The 21,034-nt window shown below is 43.1% G+C and overlaps 1 protein-coding gene across 1 annotated transcript in view; it reads right to left on the bottom strand.

Annotated features, from left to right (window-relative positions):
• Window positions 1-10,681, bottom strand: part of LOC143818411 (protocadherin-9-like) — a 1,862,556-nt gene extending 1,851,875 nt beyond the window's left edge. Inside the window, exon 1 of the mRNA XM_077299725.1 lies at window positions 10,535-10,681. The gene's annotated coding sequence lies outside the window, so the exon portion shown is untranslated. The remainder of the gene's footprint in view (window positions 1-10,534) is intronic.
• Between the last annotated feature and the right edge of the window lie 10,353 nt (window positions 10,682-21,034).

Genomic DNA, 21,034 nt, shown 5'->3' with positions numbered 1-21,034 from the left:
CGCTTAGCAACCCGATGTTTACCCTGGTTACCCGGGGACCTCGGCATCGCTGGTCGCTGGAGAGCGGTCTGTGTGACAGCTCTCCAGCGATCAAACAGCGACGCTGCAGCGATCGGCATTGCTGTCGCTATCGCTGCAGCGTCGCTTAGTGTGACGGTACCTTTACACTTTAAAAGTAACAATAGGGTGAAAAAAAATAGGAAACCAAGAGAAAAGCCTGAAGAAAAACTGACAAATAATAAGCTGTATTGGGAATGGTTCTCGCGTTAAGAGGAATGACTGAAAGCTTGCCGCTATAGGGAGAGTAAAATATGCATGACAGGAAAAGGCAGCCTGCTTCAGATAAGGCTTGTAGATGCGCTGGTCAGGGCTGCATTAGAGCTTGACTTCTGTGGTGACAAGGGATTAAAATAAAATGCACAAACCTATCTTCATATGGTCATCTTGGGCATACACAACTGTTTGTATAACAATACATCTATGAAATATCATATTTTTCATTTTGTAAAATACAGTGAAATTTCCTGCTTTACAATGTTTTGTAGTGAACAGTGTCCAAATATAATAAATAAATTGTGTTACTTGCTGCTGTTTTCCACTATACACTATGAATCTTCAGTGTGGCACATGTCGAGTTTTCCTAAGTGGCTTTACTAGAATCAAAGTTTGCTAAATTATAACAAGATTCTATGGGTGGGACACCCACTGATGATGAGCATAAGGGTTCTCTTTCCCCCATTCTCATAATTGGTAGGTGTTTTAGTGATTAAGCTCCAAATAATAAGACACATTTTGTCACGACACAGCTGGTGAGTGACTTGAGACCAGGAGCTCCTTTCCTGGCCTCAACGCCCTGCTCCCCGGGACACTTTAGATGGCGAAGACGCCTTGGCCTCCGCCCTTGTCTTATCTCCTAAGTTAGCTCTTTGTCTGTCCCCCACCCAAGGAAGAGGTGGCACTACTGTGCACAGCCATACACCAACCCGACAAACAGGGCAAAAAAGACAAGGGGAAATTGAAAACTCCACACCCACAAAATATTAATTCACATAAAACAGAGGACTATACCAGGGTGTGCAGGAAGGGGAAGCAAGCAAAACAGGGAAGGATAAGGGATTATGAAGCATACAAACCAAGTAACAGTCAATTATAACTTGTCTCCCTCTTTTTGTCATGCAGCAAGAGCTCTGACAAGGACAAGGACAATAGAGCCCCGATTTTATAGGGAAAAGGTGTGGCAAACCGAGCGCAGCTGAACACAGGGATTTCCAACGTGGCTGATTAACCCATGTTCTGCTGGAAGAATTAAACATATTTAATAAACCGGAGAAGTGCTTATTCTCAGTGGCAGAGTAGGAGCAATCAGATGCTGCAGTCTTCTGGCTCTGCTCCCCGTGACTCATACTTTTTATCCATTTTGTAAAGATGGGATAAGTTTTATTTGGAGAAAACCTCTTTAATATTGAATTAAAGTGCTGCTTCAGGAAAAATAATGGTCACAGTAAAACATGGTCCAAGGTTCTACTATAATTCTGTCTCTGCTCTGTTGCGGTAACCCTTTGACAGTACCCCTTCTTCTACAAGGGAACTCCAGAACCTCAGGGCCAGGTTTATCAGGGTGTGCCACATGAAAGGCCTGAACCAGTCTGGCCGCATGAACATCAGAAGCTGATACCCACATCCCCTCCTCAGGACCATACCTCTTCCATTGTACAAAATATTGAAGCGACCAACGAACAAGATGAGAGCCTAAGACCTTTGCTATCTGGAACTAAAGATTGCCATCAATAATTACAAGGGGAAGGTGGCAGAGGTGAAGGAACAGGAGATGCCATGTACCTCTTGAGAAGCAAACAATGAAATACATTATGGATTCTTAGGGTAGATGGTAAAGCAAGGCGGAATGCTACCAGATTGACAATGACTATGAATTTATAAGGACCGATAAACCTGGGACCCAGTTTCCAAGATGGAACCTTCAACTTAATATTCCTTGAGGACAGCCACAACAAGTCACCAACACACAGGTCCACGGACCCACCAAATGTCTCCAATCAACCACACTCTTATATTTGGAACCCATCTTTGGTAAATTATTATTCCCCCCTGCCATATGGTAGAAATGGAAGATGAAAACCATTCTTCCTCCATTAATCTGAAGGGCGATTACCATTGAAAGAACTAAACTGAGGTTCGAACCCACATGCCTCGAAAAATGGGGACTTACCGGTTGATTCCTGACAATGAATATTTACCGCAAATTCAGCCAATAGTAAGTAGGTAACCCAGTGCTCCTGATTCTCAGACACAAAACATCTGAGATACGTCTCTAAATGCTGGTTAAACCATTCAGTCTGCATATCAGACTGTGGATGAAAAGCAGAAGAAAAGGAAAATTGGGTGCCAGACTAGTGCAAAATGCCCTCCAAAATATGGAGATAAACTGCACCCTCCAATCAGAAACAATATCATTAGGAATCCCATGCAATCTAATTATTTACCTGATAAAAATTTGGGCCAGGAATTTGGCGTTAAGCAAAGCTGGTAAAGCATTAAAATGAGATATTTTACTGAATCTGTCCACCACCACCAGGATTATAGTGATCCCTATAGACACGGGTAGATCCGTAATAAAATTGATCGACAAATGAGTTCAAGGTCTGCTGAGAATCTCCAATGGTTGAAGAGCCCTTGAAGGACGAGTGTGAGAGGTCTTAGAATGCTCACATTTATTGCAGGTGGCCACATACTCTTAAGCATCCTTATGAGCACCTGACGACCAAAAAATGCAGAGTAACTAGATCTGTGGTGGCCTTACTCCCAGGATGTCCAGCCAATATAGTATCATGATGTTCACTGAGGACTGTAAGACCGAGATTGACTGTAATGAACAGTTTACTAAGTGGACAGGTAGCAGGGGCATCCCCCTGATCATCAACAACCACTCTTTCCAGATTGGAGCATACAGACACCATTAATACACCATTTTGAAGAATAGGAACCGGTTTGCACTTATCTTCTCTCCCAGGAAAGCAATGGGACAAGGCATCAGCCTTAACGTTTTTGTTCCCTGGCCTAAAAGTAGCAAGAAATTTAAACCTGGTAAATAATAATGCCCATCTAGCATGTCGTGGTGTAAGATGTTTTGCTGATTCTAAGTATGCCAGATTTTTATGATCCATGATAACCATCACTGGGTGAACAGCTCCCTCCAAAAAATGACGCCACTCCTCAAAAGTCCATTTGATGACTAAGAGTGCCCTATTACCAATATCACAATTTCTCTCAGCTGGTGACAGTTTCTTTGAAAAGCAAGCATGTGGTTGTCATTTACCAGAAGACACACCTTGCAAAAATGCAGGCACTATATCGAGAGGGAACTTCCCTAATGTGCTGATGACTATATCGATGTGTATCATCTAAGGATAAGCTAAGTAGTCCCATATGATGTATTTATTTACTCCTGATGAACCTCATGTTTAGAGGGGAAACGCATTGATTTGTTGTGGACATACTTACGAGTTTTTTGTTGTGGAAATACTAGTGGTTAGTTTAGGATATGGGTATAATCATTTTATATCTGAGAAATCATATTAAATAGATTTATTTTGGAGATTTTTTAGCAAATAAATATATAAGTACCAGTAGCGCTTCAAACCGGGTATGTCCTGCAGCGAGTATTAATACAGTACCACGTCTGTAAAAATGGCTATAAATAGAGTAAAATATATATATATATATATATATATATATATATATATATATATATATTACTCGCGCTGGAAGCAGATATAAAAACCCACTATGAGGACCAGAAATTGGAACAAGATGGCAATAACAACTGACTATCCACAATTGTGTAGAAAGGCAAAGATCAGTGGAGAATCAAGCACTTATTAAGCATATATAATGTACACTAAAATACTGCTATGACCCACAGTCTTAGAATAATGTAGCCTAAAAGCGTAAGATGCGTGCAAAGCAACTACCTGGTGCAGATATGGTGATGGTAAGAAGTCTCTAGTCCTTCAAGTGGTCTTTCCTGCACATCGTTGCTGCCGCAGTGAATTCTGAGTAGTGCCTTCTGAGGAGCGAGCTGTGGACACTGCCCCGGCCGGCAGCAGAATGCCCTGCACCAGCTTCCTCTGTGTGGTGAAGTAGCGCTGCTAGTTTCAGCCGTTAGGTTCTCTGCATCTGCAGGACCTTACGTGACGTCACGGTCACGTGTTAACACACGTGACTGGCTTAGGAAGGCTATGGAAGGAGCAAGGGACCAATTCCTACGCGTTTCGGTAACAAACGTGTTCCTTCTTCAGGGATGGTCCATACTGTGTGAGATGTCCCTATATAGCCTGCAACGATCACCTGACTATATTATGTATTGAAGGCAAATATCTCGATTTCACTATTCAGGCCTTTGAGAGCTAGAGTATCAAGTTCAAAAATCATTTTGGTTTCTTCTCTGTACATCTGCTGAATGAAATTACCTCTTCTCCAGCTTTTGTGCATTAATTTAAGGCCAGTTATAATAATACCTTTAGTAGAGCCCCCATGATGGGTCAAACAATGCTTTGAAAGCGGATGGCCTTGGAATTTTTTGTTAATATTCCTCATATGCTCATTAATCCTGATCTGGAGAGGCCATTTAGTTCTTCCTATATATATCTTGTCACAGGGGCACTTGATAGAATAGATAACCCCTTTCGTGTTACAAGATATGAAATCCTTTATTTGCCAATCTATGGCCCCATTGGAAAATATAGCTCGTTTTTAATAATTTGCAAGATTTGCATTTTAAACAGGGATAGAAGCCGGGATGTTTAATTTTAAAGGAATGTTCTATTGGAACCTTAGGATGTGGAACAGTGGGGGCTATAGTATTCCCCAGATTCCTTGCCTTCTTGTAGATGAACCGTGGGTGTTCCGGGAGCTTTCCCCCAATAATTTTGTCTTCTTTTAAGATGTCCCAGTGCACAAAAGCTGGAGAAGAGGTAATTTCATTCAGCAGATGTCCAGAGAAGAAACCAAAATGATTTTTGAACTTGATACTCTAGCTCCCAAAGGCCTGAATAGTGAAATCGAGCTATTTGCCTTCAATACATAATATAGTCAGGTGATCGTTGCAGGCTATATAGGGACATCTCACATAGTATGGACCGTCCCTGAAGAAGGAACACGTTTGTTACCGAAACGCGTAGGAATTGGTCCCTTGCTCCTTCCATAGCCTTCCTAAGCCAGTCACGTGTGTTAACACGTGACCGTGACGTCACGTAAGGTCCTGCAGATGCAGAGAACCTAGCGGCTGAAACTAGCAGCGCTACTTCACCACACAGAGGAAGCGGGTGCAGGGCATTCTGCTGCCGGCCGGGGCAGTGTCCACAGCTCGCTCCTCAGAAGGCACTACTCAGGATTCACTGCGGCAGCAACGATGTGCAGGAAAGACCGCTTGAAGGACTAAAGACTTCTTACCATCACCATATCTGCACCAGGTAGTTGCTTTGCATGCATCTTACGCTTTTAGGCTACATTATTCTAAGACTGTGGGTCAGTACCCATCCGATCGCTATCATAGTAGTATTTTAGTGTACATTATGTATGCTTAATAAGTGCTTGATTCTCCACTGATCTTTGCCTTTCTACACAATTGTGGATAGTCAGTTGTTATTGCCATCTTTTTCCAATTTCTGGTCCTCATAGTGGGTTTTTATATCTGCTTCCAGCGCAGGTAATATATATATATATATATATATATATATATATATATATATATATATATATATATATATTTTGGAGATTTGTCTGGGGGTATCTCTACTCCTGAGCTGTGCATGAATAGACACTTGGGAGACCCATATGGTAAGAACTTTTGGAAAATTCCAGCAGTACTCTAACCATTTTTGCACATTAAGGCACTAACGCACCTTAGTGCACCTCAAACTTACAAGATTAGGGCTATATTGGGGACAGCCATCGAGGAGCGGAGGAGCCATTTATGCAAAATAATAGGGTGCCAATCTCTGCAGACAGGTAGGGTAATAGCAGGGACAGCCTATTATTGGCCCCTAGTTATAAGAGACTCTATTTAGATCATTGGGCACACCACATTCATGCAATTGGTTTTCTCTACCCCACCCCATAGGGTTATATAGGGGTATGAGGGACAGATGACGGTGAGCGGGGGCACCATCTGCGCAGGTATAGGGTGTCAGCCTCCACTGATAGGTAGGGTAAATATAGTGCAGTAAAGGGTCAGGCACCTCCTTGGCCTTTTCTATTGTATGTATTTTATAATGGTGATGGTTTTGAATAATGCACTGATTAAGATTTTTTAGAAATTATTTCATAAAGGATACATTTTAATATTTCATACGATCCCAATCCAATACCACCTAGATCCATGTGAAAACTGGGGGCAGACAATACATATCCAAGGAAAGGGAGCTCCTCAACCAAGAACATGCACTATTTGGGTTTAACATGCAATTTATTGTCGCGGAGAATGTGTAAGATCTGCCTGACATGACCCTTTGACTCTAGGTCAGGTGAATAAATAAGAATATCATCCAGGTAGATAACAACACACCTGCCTACCAGGTAACTAAAGATGTCATTGCTTTCAGTGCTGAAAGATGGCGGGCGCATTTGTCAACAAAAAAGGCATCTCCAGATTCTCATAGTGTCTTTCAAGCATATTGAACGCAGTCTTCCACTCATCCCCCTCTTTAATGCAGATGTAGTTATATGCCCCCTGAGGTCCATCTTAGAGAACCATTTTGCCCCTACAATTTGATTAAGGAGTTCAGGGATAAGGGGAAGCGGATACGGATCACGTATAGTGTTGAGCATTCCGATACTGCAAATATCGGGTATCGGCTGATATTTGCTGTATCGGAATTCCGATACCGAGTTCCGATATTTTTGCAATATCGGAAATCGGAATCAGAAGTGTGCGGTGCATATGGTTCCCAGGGTCTGGAGGAGAGGAGACTCTCCTTCAGGCCCTGGGATCCATATTCATGTAAAAAATAGATAATAAAAATAAAAAATATTGATATACTCACCCCTCCGGCGGACCCTGGCTCTTAGCGGTGCCTCCGTTCCTAAGAATGCAGGGAGTGAAGGACCTTCGATGACGTCGCAGCTTGTGATTGGTCATGTGAGTGGTCACATGAGCGGTCACGCGACCAATCACAAGCCTCGACGTCATCGAAGGTCCTTCACTCTGCATTCTTAGGAACGGAGGCAGACGCTTGGACCGGTGAGAACCGGGGCCGTCGGAGGGGTGAGTATATCAATATTTTTTATTTGTATTCTTTATTTTATACATGAATATGGATCCCAGGGCCTGAAGGAGAGTTTCCTCTCCTTCAGACCCTGGGAACCATTCCGATATTTTGTGTCCCATTAATATGCATTGGTATCGGGTATCGGTATCGGCGATATCTGATATTTTTTGGATATCGGCCGATCCAATCCGATACCGATACCTTTGCATATTGGAAGGTATCGCTCAACACTAATCACATACAGTGATCGCATTGAGTTCCCAGAAATCCAGGCAAGGACGTAACCCACTGTCTTTTTTTCTTAAAAAAAGAACCCAGCAGCAGTGGGAGATGAGGATAATCTGATATGACCCTTAACCAGACTATCCGTAATATAGTCACTTCTTACACCTCTGAACTGGAATTTTGGACCACTCTTCTTTGCAAACTGCTCCAGGTCTCTCATATTTGAAGGTGTATTCTCCCAACACCAATTTTTAGATCTCTCCACAGGTGTTCAATGGGATTTAGATCTAGTCTTATTGCTGGCCACTTCAGAACTTCTTGAAGTATGTTTGGGGTCATTGTCCTGCTGGAAGACCCATGACGTAGGATGCAAACCCAGATTTCAGACACTGGGAGCTACATTATAACCCAAAATCCTTTGGTAATTTTCAGATTTCATGATTCCTTGCACACAGTCAAGGCACCCAGTGCCAAAGGTAGCAAAGCAACCCCAAGACATTTTTGAACCACAACCATATTTTACTTTAAGCACTGTGTTCTTTTCTTTATAGGTCTCATTCCATTTTCTGTACACAGTAGAATTATGTGCTTTACCAAAAAGTTATATCTTGGTCTCATGTGTCCACAAGATGTTTTCCCAGAAGGATTGTTGCTGTCAAATTGCTATCTTGCTTTTTTATGTCTCTGTCAGCAGTGAGGTTCTCCTGGGTATCCTGCCAAAGCATTTCTTTTCATACAAATTTCAACTGATACTTTACGCTGACAATTATGCACCTTGAGTCTACAAGACAGCTTAAATTTCTTTGGAACTTGATTGAGGCTGGTTATTCACCCTCTGGGCTATGCTGTGCTGTAGCCTTTCGTCAAATTTTCTCTGTCTTCTACACTTAGTGAGATTAGCTACAATGCAAAGATTGTGTCAATTTATTTCCTTTTAATCTGGTTTATGGTGTGATTTTCATATTGTCCACACTTGTTACTTACCACGGGTAAATTTGAATGAGCATAACATGCTTGAAACAAAGTTGTTACTCACAATTTTTGAAAGTTTTTCTGTGTGACTATTTTTGGGCTTTTGTGTGAAATTATGTTCAATTTGCCCTTTTTTCTCAGTTTTTTGTGCTGTTCAAGTACACATAAAGGACATAAACTTGTGTATAACAAAATGTGTAATTGCAATACTTTTCTGGGAGAAATACTTCATTTTCTGGAGCAATTTCAAGGGTGCCAACACATTTGGACATGACTGCATGTTCCTGTGCTTCAAAAGATGTGAAACCTATGTTTAAAAACCTTTTTTAATACTTCCACATAAACAAAGAGTTTAAAATACTGTTATAGATGCAGATGAGGAGTCGACGAAAATGTCCAATGTGAGATGTTCAACAAGCACATGATAAGATTACCAGAAATTCAAATCTCTTTTGCCAAAGATGGATAATGATATAGGGCTCACAATCTACATTAGTTTTCATTTGGAGCGGCTGATAAAATTTCGTGAGAACTTACAAACGTCTTGTAGATGTTGTCCTTGATGGCATTAAACCCATGACCCAGCACCGAAAAGCAGCATTTCTGACCACTGAGCTAGTGTGCATATAAAATCTTATTTGTGATTTCAACTTTTAGAAGCCAAGATATCTCTAGATGCCTGGTCTGTGATGACCTGCTTTGTCTGTCACAGAATTATGAGTATCACAAAAGATTTTATTTCCAAAGATAGACAACTCCCACCACTTATCTTTAGTCAAGAGAAGGACACATCTCTACATCATTATTATATACTTTGAAAACTTCACTTTGTCTTTGATAACTCCCATAAGTTATGTTACACAATTAGCTTACATGAAATGTTTTTTTTTTTCTGATTAGCTTCTTGGAGAAAATCTTTAATGTTTCAATATACTTCACATTTCTCCAATTCAGCTTGTATTCCATAGTTACATACATTTATAGTGTTGAGCATTGAACACACAATGGCACATCATGCATGGAAACATGGTTTGATAGGAATATATACTGCACAGAACATGTTACTTTACATTTAACAGTTAGGAGGTTTATATCTCTGAGAAATTTCAGAATATATCTGTATTTTACCATTTGCTTTCTCCAAAGTAAACCCTTCTGATACAATACTGACTGGCTGCCACATAACTGTTAAATACTGCACCATATTAAGAGGCAATTATGCATTGCCTAAACTAAGTTACAATGCTTTATGAAAAGTGTTATCTATAATGGCTTACATTTTATTCTTAGAACATTTTTTGCAGCTTTACTTTATGTTATAAAAAACTAATGTGATAATGTAAAATTATTTCCTTATATCAGAAGACATCGTGCAGGGAAGGAGATTTTGTAAATTTTATGCAATGATAATGTAAGCTGTAAAATGGCTCTTAAAAAAGAAGATATTCCCATGAATCAGCTTTTAGAATAGTTCTAAATATGTAGAAAGGTAATATGTTCACTATACAGTGAGATTTCCATATTTATCCTCATAATATGGAATGTAGGCATTAGAATTCTATGTAAAATTTTTCAACTTAAAGCTTTATGTAATAGATGAGCAAACTAACTTATCAATTTTATTAGCACAGGAGTAAGTATAGGTAGATAGGAAAACTGGACTTGTTGATAGCAACCAATTAGATTGCTATATGTCAAGAATAAGAACTAGAATCAAGTTACTATTGGCAACTTTTCTAGTTTTTCTCTTGCACTAGTTTTGATAAATCTTACCAATTACTGTGTAATGTTCTGCATTACATAGCAAGTATCACAAATATATGTATTTATGTGGATATAGATGTCCCCTTGTGGCTTTTGGTGTCTACACTACAGTATTTAATTGGAATACAAAGTACTAATACTGGGTACTACATTGACTAGAAATGTAAATTCGGACTCTCCACTAAAGTATATAATTTAGAGCTCAATGGTCAGACCAACACTTTCCAGGATTCTTTAGAAAATATAAGATTCATATACTACAAAAAGGAATAATGCAATAAACTTACCCTAACAGAAAAAACGAGGGTCGGTGAAAAGGTGTCAGTGCCTAGTGTTGGAGCCGCATCGGTTCTATAAATGACTTTTCCATAGTCGTTGGGAGCGTGTAAGAAAGTCGCAGTACAAGCGAGGCAGTTGCATTGTACAGTGGTGCCACCCTGCAAGTTAAAGATGATGAGTAAAATATACTACATAGTTTTCATTCACTGCCAATTGGCTGTCATTCAATTTCTATGCAAACTATAAGCTCATCAAACATCCTCCACTATGAGATACTTCTCATCCAGACATATGTCATTCATACAACAGAATCTACACAGTGCTATGGTAATAGTAAAATCACAGCAATAAAAATAGCAATGAAATCAAAATCCATTTATTAGAAAATATGCTGTTTTTCAAGTTTAGGATGACTGCAGTGATATGTCTGATTATATAGTTCTATGTATTGCTTATTGTTAAGCCGCAACAATTTCTGAAATAATAACACAAAAATGACAGACAGCTAAATACACCGAATGTAAAGCAGAAGCTATTGATAGTTGCCTGATGCTACAATGGGGAAATACTGGTATTAAAGAAGATGACAGAAAACAGAGGAAGGATGTAGGAGGAGAAACAGAAAGACATAAAAAGGTTATTTCTAATACGAAGAATGAGTTGCACTATAAATGTGTTAAAGACCAGACAGGCTATTTTATGTATTTATTATGATGGAAACTTGTAACTATTGCATGATGGATGCATAATTTTTTTACAGGACAAGAATATAATAGAAGTTACCAATTTTTTTTTTTAACATTTAGTCAGAAAATGAGGCAATTTCCAATCTCCACAGTGTTAGTTTCCTACGGTCATTTGCAGTATTATGCATAAATTGTTATTCATTCTGCTTGATTTTCTACTTGAATGTATTTTTGCAAACAATTTGAAAAACTTTTAACCACAGCAGGATAAAAACCAGATGGTGTCATTAACCAAATCAAACTATGTCTGTAATAAGCCAAAAAAAACAGATTTTGACAATATCCAAGATAAAGACATAGATTCCCCGAGAGTATTTTAAAAAATGTAGCACTCTATATCAGACAAGGATGACAATGAAAAACCATCTAATTACCCATTTCAATGTATTGATAGTGATATGACTAAGGACCATATAGGCTTGAAATACTTAATCAGATGCTCTTTTTTATATAGTTTGTTTTTAAGAAGATTAAGTAAATAATACATGTTTTAGAATATCTTGCATGCTGCCAAAATCCCTTTTCTGTCAATGCTGGTTTTGCTATTTACTGTTTAGTCCATGTTAACACAATGAACCGACAAATTTTCTACCTGTTTATGTCAGTATTAGGGTTCAAACTCATCTGCATTTAAAATGAATCAGTGCAATCCAATAATAAATCAGATAGCGGTCTAGTATTAATCAATGATTCTGTGTTCATCTAAGATTTTTTTCTCAGCTCGGGTTGGACTGAAAAAAAAATTACAGCATACAGTGAGTGCCAACTTATATCTGATGAGACTTGGCAATGCAAGTCAATGGGTGCAAATTTTACGCACCCATCTCATAGGAAACCCAACATTTCATCACCCGAGTACGTATATTCAAAGTATGAACCAGCAGAATAGAATAGATATAGAGAAAGAATAAAAGAAAAAAATGGTGTATGGTCCCCCTTGTTTATCTTAACCAGCTAAGGGAAAACCGACATGCTGCTTCCCAGGATATTAATATCAGCACACAGCTGTTTGTGTAGTCTTTACTGGTTATTGACAAGGGGAGGGCCCCCAAAAAAGACATGAGGTCACCTCTAATTTTAATAACCAGCATATGCTGTGCAGACAGCTGCGGCCTGATATTAATAGCCTATGAAAGGGCCATGAATATTGGCCTCCTTCCAGACTAACAACATCAGCCCTCTGCCACCCCAGAAATGGCACATCAATTAGATATGACAATTCTGGCACTTAGCCTCGGCTCATAGCACATGCCCTCATGCAGTGGCAAGTGGGGTAATATTAATGGGGTTGAAGGCAGCTTTATAAAATCAGCTGACATTGAACCCAGGGGTTAGCAATGGAAAGGTGTCTATAAGACATGCAGATTGTATACGCATGTCAGGCGGATGTCAAACAAATGCTACTTATTAAAAATCACACAGTACTCTCTATTTCAAGTGTTTATTTTTGTTAATGTTGATGATTATGGCTTACAACCAATGAAAACCCAAAAGTCATTATCTCAGTAAATTAGAATACTTTATAGCACCAGCTTGAAAAATGATTTTAACATCCTATGGCTGTGTGCACACGTTGCGGATTTTTCATGTTTTTTTTCGCTATAAAAAGCGCTTAAAATGCGCACACATATGCATCCCATTACTTAGAATGCATTCTGCAATTTTTGTGCATATGTTGCTTTTTTCCGCGAAAAAAAAATGCATCGCGGAAAAAAACGCAGCATGTTCATTAATTTTGCGGATTTTTTGTGGATTTCCCACTATATTATTGCATCCCAGAACCTCCGGGAAAAAAAAGCAAAAAAAACACAAAAAAAGGGCAAAAAACGCGAGAAATATGGGCGAAAAATCCACATGCGGATTTATTGCAGAAAATGTCCGGTTTTGTTCATGAAATTTCTGCAAGCAATCCTGACTTTTGCACATAGCCTAAATATTCGCCTACTGAAATGTATGTTCAGTAATATAGTAACATAGTTATTAAGGTTGAAGGAAGACTTTAAGTCCATATTGTTCAACCCATAGACTAACCTAACATGCCCTAACATGTTGATCCAGGGGAAGGCAAAAAAACCCATGTGGCAAACAGTAAGCTCCACATTGGGGAAAAAAAATTCTTCCCGACTCCACATATAGCAATCAGACTAGTTCCCTGGATCAACGCCCTATCAAGGAAACTAGTGTATATAACCTGTAACAGTGTGCTTTTCAAGAAAGGCATCCAGTTATCTCTTAAATTTTAGTAATGAATCACTCATTACAACATCATATGGCAGAGAGTTCCATAGTCTCGCTGCTCTTACAGTAAAGAATCCACATCTATGATTATGCTTAGACCTTCTTTCCTCCAGATGTGGAGGATGCCCCCTTGTCCCCATCTCATGTCTATGAGTTAAAAGGTCATTAGAAAGGTCTCTGTACTGTCCCCTCATATACTTATACATTAAAATAAGATCACCCCTTAGTAGTGTTGAGCGATACCTTCCGATATTTGAAAGTATCAGTATCGGATTGGATCGGCCGATATCCAAAAAATATCGGATATCGCCGATACCGATACCCGATACCAATACAAGTCAATGTGACACAAATATCGGAAGTGATCCTGGATGGTTCCCAGGGTCTGAAGGAGTGGATACTCTCCTTCAGGCCCTGGGATCCATATTCATGTAAAAAATAAAGAATAAAAATAAAAAAAATATGGATATACTCACCCTCGGACGAGCCCTGGCTGTCACCGCTGCAACCGGCAGCCTCCGTTCCTAAGAATGCAGAGTGAAGGACCTTCGATGTCGTCGCGGCTTGTGATTGGTCGCGTGACCGCTCATGTGACCGCTCACGCGACCAATCACAAGCCGCGACGTCATCGCAGGTCCTACACTCACTGCATTCTTAGGAACGGAGGCTGCCGGTTGCACCGCTGAGGTCCAGGGTCTGTCGGAGGGGTGAGTATAGCCATATTTTTTATTTTTATTCTTTATTTTTTACAGGAATATGGATCCCAGGGCCTAAAGGAGAGTCTCCTCTCCTCCAGACCCTGGGAACCATACACACCACACACGCCTGGGAACTTATAGGAACTTCCGATTCCGATTTCCGATATCACAAAAATATCGGAACTCGGTATCGGAATTCCGATACAGCGAATATCGGCCGATACCCGATATTTGCAGTATCGGAATGCTCAACACTACCCCTTAGCCTTCGTTTTTCCAAACTAAATAACCACAAGTGTAATAACCTGTCTTGGTATTGCAGATCCCCCAGTCCTCTAATAACATTTGTCACTATTCTCTGCACCCGCTCTAGTTCAGCTATGTCTTTCTTATACACCGGAGACCAGAACTGTACACAGTATTCTAAGTGTGGTCATACAAGTGACTTGTATAGAGGTAAAATTAGGTCCTGCTCGTGAGCATCTATGCCTCTTTTCATGCATCCCATTATTTTATTTGCCTTTGTAGCAGCTGCCTGACACTGTCCACTAAATGTGAGTTTGTCGTCCACCCATATACCCAGGTCTTTTTCATTGATCGTATTGCCCAGTGTTTTACAATTAAGCACATAATTATACATCTTATTTGCTCTACCCAAGTGCATGACCTTAGGGTACCGTCTCACAGTGGCACTTTTGTCGCTACGATGGCACGATCCATGACATTCCAGCGATATACATACGATATCGCTGTGTCTGACACGCTACTGCGATCAGGGACCCCACTGAGAATCGTACGTCGTAGCAGATCGTTTGAAACTTTATTTCGTCGCTGGATCACCAGCTGACATCGCTGCATTGGCATGTGTGACACCAATGCAGCCATGTCTTCACTGGTAACCAGGGTAAATATCGGGTTACTAAGCGCAGGGCCGCGCTTAGTAACCCGATGTTTAACCTGGTTACCATTGTAAATGTAAAAAAAAAAAACACTACATACTCACATTCCGGTGCCTGTCACGTCCCTGGGCGTCCGTTTCCCTGCACTCCTCCTGCATCATGTGTCAGCGCCGGCCGGCCGTACATCAGAGCACAGCAATCATCGCTCTGCTTTACGGCCGCGCTTACACAGGATGCAGGAGGAGTGCAGGGAAGCGGACGCCGGGGGACGTGACAGGCACCGGAATGTGAGTATTAGTGTTGAGCATTCCGATACCGCAAGTATCGGGTATCGGCCGATACTTGCGGTATCGGAATTCCGATACCGGGATTCCGATACTTGCCGCGTATCGGATACCGGAATCGGAAGTTCTAAGATTCAAAAAGCAGAAATTCAGCCAATGAGATTGATTCCAAGTGTGGGCACATCCTGTTTAGCATGGAGGGCATGAAACTACTGGCAAGGCTGTGATTGGCTGGTGTAATGATGTCATGATGCAGTTTAAAAGTCGCTGGCGCCATTTTGCGATCACTCTGCTGTGAATTCAGTTAGTGACAGGACGCTGTTTGCTGACTGAGGGACAGTTTAGAGATAGCGATTTGCTTCTTTGTGCTTTCCAAAGGCTAATTTAGCAACCGCTGTGTTCACCTACTATTCACCTTGCTTTTGCCTTGTAGCGCTGTTTTCACAGCGATCTGCAGGGTCTGTGTGTGTGTGTGTGTGAGTGCAGCCCAGTCTCCAGTCTGAGTGCAGCCACATAGGCCATCCATAGTTGGTTGTATTCAGTTCAGGGAGGGTGGTTCATTGCCTCATACTGTTCCTTTTTTTTTTTTTTTCCCAAGTAGTGTAGTCTGCTGCTAATTTATTCAAAAAAATCCTATTAGTGTCTTTCCACCCGTCTCCAGCTAATTTGTGGAAAAACACTACATAGGATAAAGTAGAGGAGGGTTTTTGGGCCTTGCAGCGCCGTTTACGGCTGTCTGCACGGTCTCCGTGTGACTGCAGCTCGCCCTGTAATCTGTGAGCAGCTGTAGCCTGGTTGTCTCCAGCTCAGGGTTTTTCACTGCGTCATACCGCCAAATCAATTTTCTTTTTTTTCAAAGTAGTGTAGTCTGCTGCTAATTAATTTTAAAAAATCCTATTAGTGTCTTTCCACCCGTCTCCAGCTAATTTGTGGAAAAACACTACATAGGATAAAGTAGAGGAGGGTTTTTGGGCCTTGCAGCGCCGTTTACGGCTGTCTGCACGGTCTCCGTGTGACTGCAGCTCGCCCTGTAATCTGTGAGCAGCTGTAGCCTGGTTGTCTCCAGCTCAGGGTTTTTCACTGCGTCATACCGCCAAATCAATTTTCTTTTTTTTCAAAGTAGTGTAGTCTGCTGCTAATTAATTTTAAAAAATCCTATTAGTGTCTTTCCACCCGTCTCCAGCTAATTTGTGGAAAAACACTACATAGGATAAAGTAGAGGAGGGTTTTTGGGCCTTGCAGCGCCGTTTACGGCTGTCTGCACGGTCTCCGTGTGACTGCAGCTCGCCCTGTAATCTGTGAGCAGCTGTAGCCTGGTTGTCTCCAGCTCAGGGTTTTTCACTGCGTCATACCGCCAAATCAATTTTCTTTTTTTTCAAAGTAGTGTAGTCTGCTGCTAATTAATTTAAAAAAATCCTATTAGTGTCTTTCCACCCGTCTCCAGCTAATTTGTGGAAAAACACTACATAGGATAAAGTAGAGGAGGGTTTTTGGGCCTTGCAGCGCCGTTTACGGCTGTCTGCACGGTCTCCGTGTGACTGCAGCTCGCCCTGTAATCTGTGAGCAGCTGTAGCCTGGTTGTCTCCAGCTCAGGGTTTTTCACTGCGTCATACCGCCAAATCAATTTTCTTTTTTTTCAAAGTAGTGTAGTCTGCTGCTAATTAATTTAAAAAAATCCTATTAGTGTCTTTCCACCCGTCTCCAGCTAATTTGTGGAAAAACACTACATAGGATAAAGTAGAGGAGGGTTTTTGGGCCTTGCAGCGCCGTTTACGGCTGTCTGCACGGTCTCCGTGTGACTGCAGCTCGCCCTGTAATCTGTGAGCAGCTATAGCCTGGTTGTCTCCAGCTCAGGGTTTTTCACTGCGTCATACCGCCAAATCAATTTTCTTTTTTTTCAAAATAGTGTAGTCTGCTGCTAATTTATTCAAAAAAATCCTATTAGTGTCTTTCCACCCGTCTCCAGCTAATTTGTGGAAAAACACTACATAGGATAAAGTAGAGGAGGGTTTTTGGGCCTTGTAGCGCCGTTTACGTCTGTCTGCACGGTCTCCGTGTGACTGCAGCTCTATCTGTTGTCAGTTCAGCCCCCAAAAAATAAATAAATAATAAAGTTCACCAAACACACCAGTTACACCACTTTACATTTCTGTAGGCCACATTAGCTCATATTTGTGTCTAGTCCACACTTTAGATAATTAGTGCTTCTTATACCTGTTAGGAGGAGTTGCTCAGGAATAAGCACACAAATCCGTTAGTACTTTTCTGCTTATCTTTATCAGTCAACCAAGATGAAGAAGGCAGTGAGTAAGGCACGGGGGCGTGGGAGCCGTCGCGGAGCAGGGAGGGGACGTGGGGATTCTGTGCCTGCTGCGGGCACCGGTGACTCATCAGCACCCACTTTCACCAGGCAACAGTCGTTCATGCGAAGCTTTGTGTCCGAGCGCCGTACACCGCTGCTGCGTGAAGAACAAATTGAAGCTGTTGTCGGATGGATGGCAGCTAATGCATCAACTTCCATTAGTGCCACATCCTCTCAGACACAGAGCACTGGAGAGCAGCCATCTGTCTCTTCACCACCTGCCAAATTGCCCAGGCAGACAGAGAGCCCAGGACAGGAGCCGTCTCTACTTCTGTTCTCTGAATCTCTTGGCTTGGAAACAGGGGGCCAGCCAAGCAGCATTGGAGAAATGGAAGAAGAGGCAGGGTGCAGTGATGCCCAACAGCTTTTTCTGTCTTCCTCTGAAGAGGCGGGTGGGCCAGTGGCTCCGGTCACCACATCGCAGGCCGCATCAGCTGATGATGACACTCAGGTGCCACTTACTGGTGCGTGCTCTGCTGCTGAGACTACCCAGGAGGAGCAGTTGGGGGCAGAGGGTAGTGTAGATGATGAGGTCCTCGACCCATCTTGGCGTGAGGGACAGGAAGGTGGTGGGAGCAGCTCTGAGGAAGAGATTCCCCGTACGGCCCAAAGAGGGAGAGGGAGGGGGAAGACTGCGGATCCTGCAGCCTCCGCTTTGGCACCCGTTAGGAGCATGTCTCTTCCAAAAGCCAAAAAGGGCGCTCCCAAGACTTGCAGTGCCTGGTCCTTTTTTGACACAGTTGCAGATGACATTTGCTATGTCAGATGCAACGTGTGTCATCAAAAAGTCAAAAGAGGTCGAAATGTCAGCAACCTCAATACCTCCAACATGTGGAAACATGTGCGCAACAGGCACCCGGCGGAGTTAGAAAAACACACTGAAGAGGTAGGCCAACCAACAGCGGCAGCTACCACCTCTTCAGCTCGTGTTGCCTCTTCCTCTACCTCACACGCAGCTGGTTCGGCGTCCTCCCAGGATCGCCGTGGAAGAACCTCTGCCCCTGTTGTCCAGAGACCCGCTGTAATTCCACCCGCAGCGCCACTTTCCCAGTCATCCACACACTCCCAGCCCAGTCTACAGCCATCGGTAGTACAGGCATGGGAGAAAAGGCGGCCTTTCTCGTCAAACCACCCACGAGCACAGGCTCTGACTGCAGGCATTGCCAAACTTCTGTCACTGGAAATGCTGTCATTCAGGCTGGTGGAGACTGACAGCTTCCGTGACTTCATGTCATTGGCAGTCCCACAGTACAAAGTGCCCAGCCGCTTTTACTTCAGCAGGCAAGCCGTCCCTGCCCTGCAGAAGCATGTGGAGGGACACATAAAACACGCGCTACTGAACGCCGTCAGTAGCAAGGTCCACCTCACCACCGATGCGTGGACCAGTCAACATGGACAGGGGCGATACCTTTCCCTCACTGCCCATTGGGTTAATGTCGTTGAGCCGGGTACAGACCGTGCGAGTGGCGCAGGACGTGTCCTGCCCACTCCAAGGATTGCAGGAATCCATTCTGTACGCATTGACTCCTCCTCTTACACCAGTTCCTCAGAATCATCGCTGCAGGAGCCGTCACAGTCCACCTCCACATGGACCCGTGATGAACGTGTACCTGTTACGACCGACATGAGCACAGCCGTGGCCAAACGTCAACAGGCCGTCTTGAAATTAATTTTCTTGGGGAATCGTAGCCACACAGCGCAGGAGCTCTGGAATGCCATCAAGCAGGAGAGCGATGTGTGGTTTGTGCCAGCGAATCTCCAGCCAGGCATGGTAGTGTGTGATAATGGCCGAAATCTGGTGGCAGCTCTGGGCCTCGGCAACCTCACTCACATCCCATGTCTGGCACATGTGCTCAATTTGGTCGTGCAGAGCTTTTTGAGGGACTATCCGGATCTTGATGCACTGCTGCACAAGGTCCGCCTAGAGTGTGCTCACTTGCGGCGTTCCAGCACGGCAAAAGCGCGCATTGCGGCTCTGCAGCGCCGACACCGCCTGCCGGAACATCGCATCATATGTGACCTACCTACCAGGTGGAATTCCACGTTACATATGTTGGAGCGGTTGTGTGAGCAGCAGCAAGCTGTAATGGAGTACCAGCTGCTTCAGGCGCAAAAAAGTCGCAGTCAGCGCCGTACAGACTTCACAACCACAGAGTGGGCCACTATGAATGACGTCTGCCAGGTTTTGCGTCCCTTTGATTATTCCACGCGGATGGCGAGTGCAGATGATGCACTAGTCAGCATGACTGTCCCCCTTATCTGCCTGCTTGAAAAATCACTGCAAGCGCTAAGGGATGATGTTGTGGAAGAGGTGGAGGATGAGGATTCACCATTTCCATCATCTTCTGGACAGTCAGCGCCACGTGGTTCCTCACAAACGCGTAGGCAGGGGACCGTTTGTGAGGAGGATGAGGAGGAGTCAATGGAGGAGGAAGACATCCGTCCAGAGGAGGGAGTTACACAATTGTCCAGTACTCAGTGTGTACAGCGAGGGTGGGGTGATGACGAGCGGGCAGAGATCACGCCTCCAGCAGGGGACAGCGTTTCTTGGGCAGTTGGCAGTCTGCAGCACATGGTGGATTACATGCTGCAGTGCCTGAGAAACGACCGCCGCATCGCCCACATTCTCAACATGTCTGATTATTGGGTGTTCACCCTCCTCGATCCTCGCTACCGGGACAACGTAGAAAGCCTCATCACACCGTTGAACCGGGAGCGAAAAATGCGGGAGTACCAAGACACACTGGTCAATTCCATCATCTTCTCCATTCCAACTGAGAGAAGTGCTGCTAGTGCATTCCAAAGCAGCTCAGTGCGTCCAGGCCGTGGTGGAGGCTCTGCACAAAGAGGGAGCAGAAGCAGTGCCTCTGCCCAAGGCAAGACCAGTATGGCCGAACTGTGGCACAGTTTTCTGTGCCCGCCACAAAAGTCTACACCATCACAGACGGCTCCAGTCAGCAGGAGGCAACGGTTCCGTCAGATGGTGACAGACTACATGTCTTGCCCTCTTGCTGTACTCCCAGACGGCTCTTCCCCTTTCAAGTTTTGGGTCTCAAAGCTGGATACATGGCCAGAGCTAAGCCAGTATGCATTGGAGGTGCTGTCTTGCCCTGCGGCCAGTGTATTATCGGAACGTGTCTTTAGTGCTGCAGGTGGTGTACTAACTGACCGTCGCATGCGACTATCCTCCGATAACGTTGACCGGCTTACTTTCCTGAAAATGAACAAGGCCTGGATCTCGCCGGAATTTGCCACTCCTCCTCCTGATTGAATAATTAGGT

Source organism: Ranitomeya variabilis, chromosome 3 (genome assembly GCF_051348905.1).
Source record: "Ranitomeya variabilis isolate aRanVar5 chromosome 3, aRanVar5.hap1, whole genome shotgun sequence".
Classification (NCBI taxonomy): domain Eukaryota; kingdom Metazoa; phylum Chordata; class Amphibia; order Anura; family Dendrobatidae; genus Ranitomeya; species Ranitomeya variabilis.
Note: the sequence above shows the minus strand (reverse complement) of the source record. Positions and strands in the feature narration are given on the sequence as shown.